The sequence below is a fragment of the Canis lupus genome, chromosome 15 (assembly GCF_048164855.1).
Source record: "Canis lupus baileyi chromosome 15, mCanLup2.hap1, whole genome shotgun sequence".
Taxonomy (NCBI): domain Eukaryota; kingdom Metazoa; phylum Chordata; class Mammalia; order Carnivora; family Canidae; genus Canis; species Canis lupus.
In genome coordinates this window covers 15222993-15236268 of record NC_132852.1, presented here as the reverse complement: position 1 = coordinate 15236268, position 13276 = coordinate 15222993, and the positions used below count along the sequence as shown (strand labels likewise).

The 13276-nt window shown below is 45.8% G+C and overlaps 1 protein-coding gene across 7 annotated transcripts in view; it reads left to right on the top strand.

Moving 5' to 3' along the window:
- IRF2 (interferon regulatory factor 2) overlaps positions 1 to 13276 on the top strand; it is a 79763-nt gene that overhangs the window by 24688 nt on the left and 41799 nt on the right. The gene's annotated exons all lie outside the window — the stretch shown is intronic.

Sequence of the window (13276 nt, the reverse complement as noted above, 5' to 3'; positions counted from 1 at the left end):
GCAGTCCTCCCCACGCTACATACCGCTGCTTTCTCCCACCCAAGGGGACACCCTCTTTATGCCAGCACCCCACACTAGCATGCTTCTGCTCTGCTCCCCAAATGTCTGCTATTTGCAGATTGTTAGGGCTGCCATCACAGAGTACCACAAACTGGGTGATCACAGTTCTGGAGGCTGGAAGTCTGAAATCTCAGGGTGTTGGCAGGGTTGGTTTCTTCTGGGGGCTCTAAGGGGGAATCTGCTCCATGCGGCTCTCCTCCTGTTGGCAGTGGCTGTAGTCCTTGGCGTCCCTTGGCTTCTAGATATCTCCCCCGAATCCCGGTCTCTGTCTTCATATGGCCTTCTCTTATATGTGTGTGTGTCCAGATTTCTGTCCTCTTATAAGGATACCACTCGTGTTGGATTTAGGGTCCATCCTGACCACCGAGTATGACCTCATTTTAACTTGATTATATCTGAAAAGACCCTATTTCCAAATAAGGTTATATTCACAGGTTCAGGGTGGACCTGGCTTTTGGGGCAACACTGTGCAAAACAGTACATTGGCTCTGTTCTGTTCCACCTAATGGGCTTTTGGATTAAATCCTCCATGAAGGGAGGGAGGGAGGAGGAAGGATAGAAGGAAACTCCATCGTTTCTAGAAGAATGTTCTTTATTGCCATATTATACTTACTCTGTGACCTGAAGTTAGAGCACTCTGCTGCCAGCAGGGCTGTTGGAAACCTCTGGACTTGGTGCGAACGCAGGCTGGCACTTGTTAGGATGTGACTACGATTCCTCACGGGACTGTACCCCTCAAGACACCCTGTGCTATAATGTATGGCAGCTTTTTACTCACTGTTGAGCAAACCTCTTCACCTGGTCTGGTGCCACTGAGGTTGGGGTCCTCCCCTGTCCCCTGGGTGCCCGGTTCCAGGCCAAACAGCCGTGTGTTGGTGTGCGTTGTCAGTTCCGTGCCAGCCTCCGTGGGGGGCAGCTGGGGTGCGTGTGCAGGGTGAGCTCTGCACCCTGTGCCAGGACCCTGACTCAGCAGCTGTGGGGGCGCTGCCCGGGGCCCAGCGCATCCTAGAGGCCTGTTGCCCTGATAGTTGAAAAAAAAAATGACCTCCACACCTGGCTTCCCCCCCACACACACTTATTCACTTGTATTATATTCCGAACTGTATTAACTTATATATTACATATATGGAACATACAAAAATACATAGGCTATATACTTACATATATTAGCTCTATATTAACGTGTATTCTGGTCGATTTCCCATACAAATGAGATACTCTTCTAGAATCACAGTTTTTCATTATTTGAGTCTACCGCCTGTTACTTAACCATCTCCCTCCTGTCTGGTGTTTGGATCAATTTATATTTTTTGCTGTTGTAAATCCTGCTCCATCAAATATCCTTGACCAAAAATTTGTGACTGTGGAAACTATTAATTATTCAAGATCCACTGTTGACCAGATAGTAGATGAGGCACTTTACACATCTGATTAATCCTACCACAGACTCTTAGGAAGTTATCCCCATTTGGCAGATGAGAACAGTGAGGCATAAGGAGCTGGGGTTCTGCTACCCTCTGCATTTGGTACCTGAAGCAGTGCCCCGGGAGTGGCTGGGGTTGCCGAGGGGAAATACTCCTAGACCTGTGTGGAGAAAGTGGAGGAGGCTACTAAGAGATTTCTGAGCTTTTAGGGCAACAGCAGGTTAGAATTCTTAGGGTCACAACTCCCCAGTCCTAGTCTCATATAGGACATGGTGATAAGGATGTGGGTCTAGCTCCTTGGGACACAGGAGCTTCCAAGGCTTTCCCTGGTCTCCACCCTGCTGGTTGGGTGACCATTCTGTCCCTGAGTCATGGAGCCTGTCAGCCCTGCATCGTGGCCACTGTGCTATTCAGTGACAAATAAGGATGGTGCTAGGCCCTGTGAGATCACAATCGCTTATTAGGAAGTTCCGGGTCAACTTAATTAGCTAATAAGTAAGAGTCAGGTGAGATCAATTAACATCCACCTATTTCTTGGGGCTGTTATATCCATATAAGCGGGATGACTGTTGTGGTCATAGTCACTGCATTGGTCAGGAAAAGCTTTTGGGGAAGGGTAGATTTGAAACTGGCCCTTAGTTGCAAGAGGGAGGTGAGTTGGTGCCGAGGGACGTACAGATGCATGCAGGTTGGCGTGGCGTTTGCAGGCATGAGGTTCGGCACTCGTTAGAGGTCCTGCTACTAAAAATGAGGGAGAAGCAAAATGCCCTCATGGCCTGTGCTTGCTCTTCATACACATTGGCGGGATGGAAATCGACAAGCACCCCAAATGCTTACCATCTGAGTGTTTTTCAGTACCCTACACAAATGTTCGTGTGAGGCGTACATTGAGGTGATAGAGTGACAGCTGTCTATGGGTCTCATGTGTGCTCCTGAAATAGTTCTTGGGGCTCATCAAGAATCACTCATATGTGAAATTTAAGATCAACATAGGGGAAGGGAAGGAAAAGTAAAATAAGATAAAATCAGAGATGGAAAAAAAATCAGAGAGGGAGGCAAACCATCAGAGACTCAAGTCTAGGAAATAAACTGAGGGGACGGAGGTAGGAGTTGGGGCCTCTGGGTGACAGGCATTAAGGAGGGCACATGATGGAATGAGCCCTGGGTGTTGTATGCAACTGATGAAGGGCTGACCTCTACCTCTGAAACTACTGATATACTATATGTTAATTAATTGATTTAAATTTTAAAAAAAAGGAAAAGGGAAAAAAAATAGGCTGGGCAGGGCACATTTTCTTCCACCCCCCTACCCCCCAAGACCCAGATGGCCTGTGCTCTGGGCCAGGTGACCCTGCCTTATGGCAGAAGCAGAAACTAAAATCAAACAACTGTAAAATACCCCCAGTGACAAACAACAAACCTGGTTCTCTCCTGTTGCTTTCTTAAAGTGGAGATGCAGGTGGAGGGGTGAAAAGTAGAAAAATAGTTTTATTTGGGAGTGGGGAAATACTGTTGTCCTGGTACAAATGACAAAAATAAAGCTCTGGCTGGACAGGATATGCAGTATGTCTTGCTGATTCCACCAGCCAGGAAGGTACTGACAGGGGCAGGAAGTATGGAGTAGTGGGGGGTGGTGAGGGGTATTGGAGGTTGGGAAGCTGCTTTTGCTTCTTTTCTTTTCTTTTCTTTTCTTTTCTTTTCTTTTCTTTTCTTTTCTTTTCTTCTTTTCTTTCGATTTTATGTATTTATTCATGAGAGACAGAGAGAGAGAAAGAGAGGCTGAGACACAGGCAGAGGGAGAAGCAGGCTTCATGCAGGGAGCCCGATGTGGGACTCGATCCTGGATCCCAGGATCACAACCTGAGCCAAAGACACCTGCTCAACCACTGAGCCACCCGGGCATCCCCAGGGAAGCTGCTTTCTATGCAGTGTCCCTGGAGCAGTGCTTGCTGGCCACCGGCCTCTCTCTGCCCTGGCTTGGAGCCCCGTCAGCCCAGGCTCCCAGTGTGGACACTGCGTCAGACTGGGAGGTGCTGGGCCTTCCACGCCTCTTTATGTGGACCCCAATTTGACTTTGTGGTCAAAAGACCAAGTAAAGGCCTAAGACCTATTTTATTTATTTATCTATTTATTTATTTAAAGATTTTATTTATTTATTCATGAGAGAAACAGAGAGAGGCAGAGACATAGGCAGAGGGAGAAGCAGGCTCCCCGCAGGACTTGATCCCAGGACCCCGGGATCACTCCCTGAGCCGAAGGCAGATGCTCAACCACTGAGACACCCAGGTGCCCTGCCCCTTCTGTTTAAATGTGAACTCAACCACTCAGTAGCTCTGTGACCTTGGGCAAGTTACCAAGCTTACGTATCTCTGTCTCTTCATCTCTAAAATGGAGATATTTAGTAGCATCTACTTACAGGATTGTGGTAAATCAAGTGAGTAAACTAATACAACAAGCTGAGAACTTGCTTGGCGCTGTGGAGCATTTAATACTCATCAGCTATTCCTCATATCATTATCATGTAGCATGGGATTCTGGGTGCTCTGTACCCACCCGCTGGTGGTGTTTTCAAGGGCTTGCAGGTCTGAACAGGGATAAGAATTTCTCACACAGAATCTCCCTTACTTACCAACAGGTTGCCTTCCAAAAGATGATTAAGCTTGCAGAGCGAGTCTGGCCTTTTAAAACCAGGGTTTTCTCAAAACAAAGCCCCCAAACCAATAAAAAAGAACAACTAAACAAGCAAAAAGAAAAAAATCTAAAAATCACAAAAACAATAAAAATCACTAAAAAACCCAGGCTTTTCTCGAAATAGAATAGTTTCAATGTCAGGTGGCCTTTTCAAAAGCCCCACAAGGGTGTCCTATGCAGATATTTTGTTTCTTTACCAGACACCTGACCACTCACTATGATTTGGAAAAACTAGAACTGGCCTTGAAACTCTGTCCATCTTTGGGGGCAAACGGTTCCTCCTTCACACCAGCCACATTTCAGGTGTTCAGTAGCCACCTGTGGCTGGGGGCTCCGCTGTTGGGCTGTGCAGGTACAGGACGTGTCCAGAATTGCTGGATCGGGCTGGTCTATATTTATTGGGTGCCTCCTGGATGCAAAATGCAAGACCGCACAGATGTACATATTAACATACAATGTTAACACAGGTGTGTCCGGCTTGGCGGGAACATAGGATGTATATTGGAGGCAGTATTTTAGGAATTCAAGGGACGTTTTGAGATGGTCAAGATCGGCTTTGTGGCAGAGATGGCATTTGAACCAGCTGTGAAGCGGTGGCTGGCTGTTTCCAGGCTAGCCCTTTCTCCCCAGTGTAGCCCCCGTGGATCTAATTGCCCACCCAACACTGGAAGCCTGGAGGAGTTTGAGGAGGGGAAGGAGTCAGCAATTCAGAAAGAAGAGCCTGGCAGTGGCTTCTGCTTCTCTCTCTGAAGTGAGAGGCCAGACGCTTTGCTGGGATTGCGCTTTGCGGGGATTGACGAGTGTGGAAGTGAGTTGGGCAGTGTGAGGATGGAAAGATCTGAGATCAGCAGTGGGAGCTGATGAGGGAGATGCAAAAAAAGATGTGCAGAAATTTGAAGGCTCGGGTGAGGTGATACACCAGCAATGTGTCATGGTAGAGTCAGGCCTGGGGGTTAGTGGGCCCAGGCAAGGGTTTCCCACATGAGGCAGCAGGAGGGAGGAAGTGAGACCCATTTGTAGTGGGGAAGGGCTAGAGCAGCTGTGTTGGGCAGAGAAGAGGGCCACGGGGTAGGTAGGCGCTCTGGGGACAGGGGACAGGGGAGCGGGGCTGGTTGGGCAGGGATGGATGGCAGGGCTCTGGGCCCCACGTCTGAAGAGCACGTATCTGCCTCGACAGAGCATGTCCAGTGTTTTTTCAAGGCCTGCCCTCTGGATGGAGAGAACTCCTGTTCTCTTTAGGCCGCATCGAGAACTGTTTCCTAGAATGACCGTTGGCTCACCACAGTTATGGAAAACTGGTGATGTATTTTGGTGTCTTTCGAGCACCCATGTGGAGGCCCTAAGTCAGTTTCGGTTGCAGTGATGCAGTGCAAGTCCCTATCAGAGGCTAAATCACACTGTTTCAGGGACCAGAGTTAGTTTGTGGTCAGAGGCAGGGAAATTTTTGTAAAGTAGCTATGGTAATCTCTTCTAAAAGGATATAGAAAACACGTCCAATAAGAAAATTGTGGGTAGAACAGGGAATATGCAAAACTATAATTTGGATGATTCTCAGTATGGGAAACTTGTTCCGTGGTATTTAAAGGCATTTTAGAATTTTAATTTCATACGTATTTATATTCTATTCATGATGAAATCTATTCGCCATGGGCGTCCTCGTTTTCCTATGACTCATTTGGAGATGTTTATCATACATAGAGGATCTGGAAGGCCATTGAGCTGGTGGTACTTACTGAGTGGCAGTGATATCCACAGGTAGCTAGCTGCATATCTGAATTGCCCTGGGTTAATAAAAAGAATTCCTGGTTCCTAAGCCCTGGAAATTCTTACTCAGTGAGTCTTGATGGGACCAGGGAGTCTTTTTTTTTTTTTTAATTCCTCGGGTAATAATGTAGCAAGGCAGTTTGGGGGTGCTAGTATAGGTGGATGGAAAAGTATAGAAAAGTATAATTAGGGGTGGTGATACATTGAGGGCAGCCAGTTCTGGCAGTCCTGCCCTCATCACTCAGAATTGAGCTTTTTTTTTTTTTCTTAGATTTTATTTATTTATTTGAGGGGGGGAGCACGATTGGTGGGGGTGGTGCAGAGGGAGAGGAAGCTGGACACGGGGTCTCGATCCCAGGACCCTGGGATCATGACCTGACCCGAAGGCAGAGGCTTAACCGACTGAGCCACCCAGGTGCCCCAAGGTCGAGCTCTTGAAAAATCCACGTAGTAGGAGAATTCATGGTTGAGTTTCTTAAAACCTTGAGGAAAACTGGGCTAGAGACTTAAAATTATTTAATGAGCCCGATGCACATCTTTTCAAAGTTCAATATAACAGTAAGTGCATGGAATGAGGATTGCATCAGTGATAACAACAGTGGATGTCACGCAATTGATTTCCACTGCGAATTAACTCTCCAGAAGTTTAATAAAACTTTTTGAAATTGGTTTCGCATCAGTGCAGGTAACATGTATGTGGACAGGGATGTTTTCTCTGGCACTCATCTCAGTGTTAAAATGTTTTCCTGATTTCACGACCAGTAACCATTGATTTCATCCTCCGGGGCCCCAAGAGTTTGCAGAGCGGAGGCAGCGAAGTATTAAGTGCAGCCAAATGGGGGCGGGTCTCAAACCCCCACCCTCAGATACAGGGCCCTGTTATCTGAGCTCTGAACATGTTGTTTCCATGCCCCACACTTGTTAAACTTCTCTCATGCTTTTCACTTCTGTCTTCCAGGAGTCCTTCCTGTTCTAAGGTTTGCCATATCCTTCTCTTCCAATTCCTACTTTGCACCATGACCCTCCCCGCCCTTGCCCTGCCCCCCACAGGCTCACACACATCTGTGCACACACCTGGGGAATGGTTTGGCTGAGGAAAATGCTTTTTTATACCCTTTTGACCATAGTACCAGGATAATATAATATAAAATTGAAAAAAAAAAAGCTTAATAAAACAACCTTACTCTCATCTGGGGGACTCCCATAGTATGTATTCTGTGTTCACATACATTAAGATTGAAGCACCGTAAATTGATTTCACGAGCCAGTGTTTTCCCAACACTGGAGGTTTTTGGTGTCTTCTTTGGAATCAGGTGGATCCGGATTTGAATCCCAGCTTTACCACTTAATGGTTCTCCAGCTTGGTAAGCAGCTTCATTTTCTTATCTGTAAAATGGAGATAAGATCCTATACCTCATGTAGCTGGTTTGAAGATTAAATGAAATAACGCACAAAAAGCCCCTGGCCCAGTGTCTGATTCCTAGGAAGCGCTTGAGCGAGGTGTTGGGGCTGATGATGGCAAGGATTTTCAGTTTTCAACTCCAGCTTCCTCTCAATTCACATAATTTTGAACTGGAATTTTTAACTTTGGCCAAAAGGGTACAGAGGTCAGCGTGAGGAGTGGAGAACATCATGCAAGCGGAGCTCGCACTTGGGGAAAGATGCCCTCGTGTTCAGGAAGAGCCACAGCCTGGACCAGAGCAGTAGCTCATTGGCTCACCTCCTTGCCTGTGTTTGCCCCCGTGTGACTGCTGCCTGTGTCACCATAGTGCCACACAGCCGGTCTCCAGCTCACACCCAGTGGTTTCAGTAGCCTCTACACAAGCTGGGCGATTTGGAGGGGTGGGGGGGATCGTGAAGCCTTGGTCCCTTCTCTGGGGCCTTGGGGGATTGGACATGTTTTTTTCTCTTCCTGAAGTCACCTTTTCAAGCTATGCTTTCCCTCCTCTGTAAGATGGGGATGACTATATTTAAGTGACAAGGGCCACAGTGTGGGTTAGCGACAATTTCTGGTAACCAACCAGCCTGCCCACCTGCGCACCTGCTCCCCTGCTCCCCTGCTCACCTGCTGCCCTGCTCCTGACTCTCACGAAGCTCCACCCACATAAGTCAGTTGCTCCGCCCACATCAGGAGACCCATCTTCCCAGGTTCCTGGCTCTGCCTTCACCTTTGCCTGGCTTCCTTGCCACCCCCTCTGCACCTGGACTATTCCTGCCCATCCTATAAAGTCTTCTTGTGCCACAAAGCTTTCCCTTACAAACCCATCCAATGGTGATTTATGTATTCCTCACCAACTAGTTGATGCACTTGGCAATTAATCGTGTACTGCCTCTGCCGTCCCTGGTGCAGTCTTTTATTATCATAATTATAGTATTATTAGGTAGCTTTATAGGATTAATGTCTCATACCCCCAGTTCACTTATGAATTCCTTGAGGGTAGTGATCCTGTCTCACACATCTCTGAATCCTCCGCATTGAGCAGAGCCCCTTGCAGTAACATGTGTTTATTTTTTTTTTTTTAAGATTTTATTTATTTATTCTTGAGAGACACAGAGAGAGAGGCAGAGTTGTAGGCAGAGGGAGAAGCAGGCTCCATGCAGGGAGCCTGATGTGGGGCTCGATCCCGGAACTCCAGGATCACGCCCTGAGCCAAAGGCAGATGCTCAACGGCTGAGCCACCCAGGTGCCCCATAATATGTGTTTAATAAATATCTGTGGGTAACACCGGATGACTGGGTCCTGCAGACAGGACCTGCCCTAGAAGCAGAGGGTCCGCTGGTTAGAGACGTGAGAGTTTTCATGCATGAACAGAGGTTGGAGCTAGCTTTTATTAGGAGGGCAGCATTTCCATCAGTTGGTCAGAGGGGTGGGCATGGCTGTGGAGGGAGGGCTACTAGGTGACAAGACCCCTCGAAGGTTACTGATAAAACTAATAAATGTCTCAGCTGCGGAAGAAATGGGATGGGACGCTGCTGTGGTCAGTGTTGGCGACAGACTCACACCGAAGCCCTTTCTGCTGTCTTCTGTCTTCCATGGCTTCTGTTGAGTAGCAACCATAAGGCCTCTGGTCTTGTGGTTTTTGTTACTTGTACTTTGAAGGTGATGCCTGTCTTTTTTTCCCTCTAGCCATCTTTAAGATTTTTCGCTATGGTTTTGGTTTTCAGCACATGTACTATAGTGTGGTTTTATTTGTATTTATCTGTTTGGGGTTTGTAGTAAATTATTTAAATATGTGGTCACTGTCTGCAAATACCGCTCTTGCCTCATTCTTTCTCTTTGTGGAACTACAGACTGCCCATATTTTAGATCTTTTTACCTCTAAAATAAAAAATGCTATGGATTTTATGTTCTTTTTAACGTTTCCCACCTTTTGTCTCTAAGTGCTTCATTCTGTTTATTTCCTTCTGACCTATCTTCTTTCTACTATTTCTTTATCGGGGTGTCTGATCTATTAGTAAACCCACCGTTTGAGTTCTTAATTTTAATTATTTGCCCTTTAGCTCTAGAATTTCTTTTTTTACTTTCTAGTTCTCTGCCAACATTGTCCATCTTGTCTTTTAGTTCCTTGAACATGTGAGGCATACTTGTGTTAAAGGCTGTGTCCGAAAACTTTTGGTATCTCTGTATCCCTTATGTCTGTTTAAGACCCATGTCTGAATCCCTGTGGGTCTGTTTTTGTTGTTCATATTTCATTGATTTTTTTTTATTTCATCACCTTTTATCCTTGTGTTCTCAGCTATATTGCTGGTGTATGAAAAATTCCAGAGATAATATAAATCCTAGGATAATGTTATCTTCCTCAAGATATGATTACATTTACTTCTGGGAGTTCCAGGTTATTTTAATTTGATCAGGGATTGAGGTGATTCAAAGCTCGACTTCAGTCTTTGAGGTTAGTCTATTTCCATTTAGTTTTATCCCAAACGAAGCTTGGGGGTGGTGGCGGGTGAGTGTGTGGTTTCCAGGACTCCCTATTCCTAGTTTAGGTCCTGATCTTCAATTCTTGTCCTCCTGGTCACCCGAATGTGTCAGAAGCTTTGCTCAGCTTCTGTGCCCTGCAGCCTTCTATCCTGGAATTGGCAGATGCCTCCAGGCTAGGGTAAGAGTGCTCCAAACATCAGGTTTACCTTCCTGGGTTTCTTTCTTCCCCCAGATCCTGCTCTCCTACTTGTTACTTCCCTGATCCTTTTAAACAGATTTTTAAAAAAATGTTTTGTATAGGTTTTCTTGTTATTCACCTTGGGAGTTAGGTCTGAATTACCTATTGTGTCATTACCAGAAGCGCACCGCCCCCCTCATCTCAGCCAAGGATTTTATTATTAAATCCAGCAGGGATGTTTAGAAGTCTCTAGAACAGAACATTAACATGATTTAAGTGGTATTTTAGGAAATTTAATATGTCAGTGGTATGCAAAACAGACAGGAGTTGGGAAAGGCTCAGTAAGTAGAACAGTTAAAAGACCATCATAACTGAGTGCTTTCTAGACTAAGAAAAGAGCAGGTGTTAGGGTTTCTGAAGTTGGGCATTTCAGAGAGATCCGAGTGAGAGTCTTGGCTCTCCTACTTACTAGCAGATTGTCTTTAAGCAATTCCTTTACCTATCCTGTTGTCTATAATATGAAATACTAAAGTCCTTATTTTTTAGGGTTATAGGAATTACACGAGAAACTCAGAAAACTCTGGTTTTAATGGGTTGGCATATAGTATATGCTCAGTAAATGGTAACCATTGCTGTTATTATTCCAAGATCCAAAAATCAGTTATTTAGGTTAAAATTCAAGATTACTGTTACTGGCCGTGAACATGACCATACCATTGTCAACTTCATGGGGGACTCTTGCATACATTTATGCAGCATCACTGGTGCCAGTAATATTCTAAGTACTCTCCATGTACTGAACTGATTTAGAGGCTGATGTTCTGGTTTTAAAGATGATCCCAACCTCACATCTCAAAGGTGTAATGATAGGTGATTTTAGAAAGTGCCTTTGTCAAGCTTGAGGGTAGCTGCTTCATATTTTAGGTTTATAGAATTATAAGATTTTAGCATTTCACTTTAAAAAAGATTTATTTTGGAGAGAATGTGTGCATACGCGCAAGCGGCAGGAGGGGCAGAGGGAGAGGGAGAGAGAATCTTCATGTAGACTCTCCACCGAATACAGAGCTGGACCGATGGATGGACGGATGGACGGACATGGGGCTCGATCCCTGGAGCCTGAGATCATGACCTGAGCTGAAATCAAGAGTTGGCCACTTAACTTACTGAACCACCCAGGCGCCTCAAGCATTTCACTTTTAAAAACAACCCAGTGTACAAGATCAGAAGCTTACAAAAAAGATAAAGCAGATGATGAGCCTTCCTGTTACAGGAGGATTCCTAGGGTCATAGCTCACTTGAGAAGTTATCTTTTTGAAACCTCTTATTTTCCTAGATGATCAAAGTGCAGACCAGAGGGTTTGAGTGACTAGCCCGAGGACACACACCAGTAATGGCAAGGTCAGGGCTGGAACACAAGTGCCTCAATTTCTGGCAGATTTTGGTTCTCTTGTCAAAAAATAGCACCTCTTTGTCTTTCTAAGCATTTCCATGCCTTTCCCACGAGTCTCATGTGGCCCATCAGACCAGGGGCCTATGGGAACCTTGCCTTATAGCAGGAAGACCAATCTGTCCCCGTAAATTTCATCGACAGAGCTAGAAGACGCAGGCCAAGGAAGCATCTTTCCCTACTATCTGGTCTCTAGCCCTCTGTGACTATCCTCCCAGCCTTTTCATCTCCGGAAATCTAATTTATTTTTTGTGTCAAGCTAAATGATGAATTTCTGGTGCTAGGGTCAATATAGAATTCCATCTTTGCTTTCTTCCGCAGAAGTCAGGATGTGCGTTCAACTTGTGATAGCCATGGGAAATCTGTGTCAGACGGCACCTGTTCTCTTCTGTGCCGTGTGGGGAGACCACTGGTAATTCATTACCTAGTTAGTGTGTGGGGCGTGCGGCCAGGCTGTAAAATCAAATATAAATAGAGGAAGTATCTTCATGTAAAAGGATTAGTTTTTTCTCTGTGTGACATCGGGGACGTCCTGGGTGTTTAAAATAAAACAAAATGTAGAACCTGGAATAAGAGAAGCCCTTTGTAAATGAGCCTGCCCTACTCTGATAAGGCAATACTTGCTGTCTTTGTTTTTCCAAAAAAAATCTGCTGATGATTAATGACAGTCCTGATTAAAGATTTAGACCATTTTTTACATGTGTGATTGGCTGGGTAAGCGATAGGCTGAAGTTCGGTTGAGCTGTGTCCTTGTTAGAAAAGCACAGCATGTAAACAAGGGATGGACTGACAGGTTATCTGGAACCTGACCTGCTGAGACTAACGGAAGGGGTCTGCCTGCCAGGATGACCAGACTTTGCGGGAAGAGCGCAGAAGAGGAGGTGGCTCATAATTAAAAATAAAAGGCAATCGAGAGCCTTGCTCCTCAGAGTCTGGTCCAAGGCCCATGGAGCTTTATTAGAACTGCGGAATCCCAGGGCTCACCTAGACTTACCAAATCAAGATTTGTGTCCCCGTTCAAGTTGGTGAAGCCCTGGTCTGGATTTTGTAATCAGCCCTTCCCTTTACTGTTGACAAGATTAATCATATCATTCATTTGCATTAACTTCCGGTTCTCCTCCCTTCTGGGATGATGACCAGAATCTCAGGCATGGTTTTCCAGGCCCCGCAGGGCCAGCCTGACTCCGTCACCCTGTCCGTTGCCGACTACTTTCTAGTATCATTCGGTACACAGGGCTCTTCATGTGGTGTGGTAATCTCTTCCTTCCTGTGTTCTGTTAGACTGGGAGTTTCTAGGTGCTAGAGGATGTCTCGCCCTTTCCTGGAATATTCTCAATAAGTGATCCTTGAATGAGTGGATGAATGCATGAGGGGATGGGATGAATTCAGAACCACTAAGAGCATCTGTGTTGGGGGCCCCTTTGGGCCTGTCCCTGAGCTTCCTATTACTTACCTCAAAGAATGATGGCCTGAAGCCTCCGTATGAGTGGTCAGGGCCAACCCACAATGGCAGCCCGGCTTGGCTGACCTTTCAGGGCTGGTCTGGATCTTGTTTAAACATCTCCTGGGTGGAAGGCAGCCTTTGGGCTTTGTAGGAATATAAAAAGACCTACGGGAGGTAGAGTTCCTACCCTCAAAGAGCCTACTGTTTGGTTAGGAAGAGAGAGAGGTGTACACAGTGGAAAAGTTTATAGATGAGAGTTGGATAAGAATAAAGGCAGCATAGAAAAGCTGCTCCGAAGCAATGTTTGATTCTCAAAAGAGCAATGTAAGATCCGTGAGAATTAGGG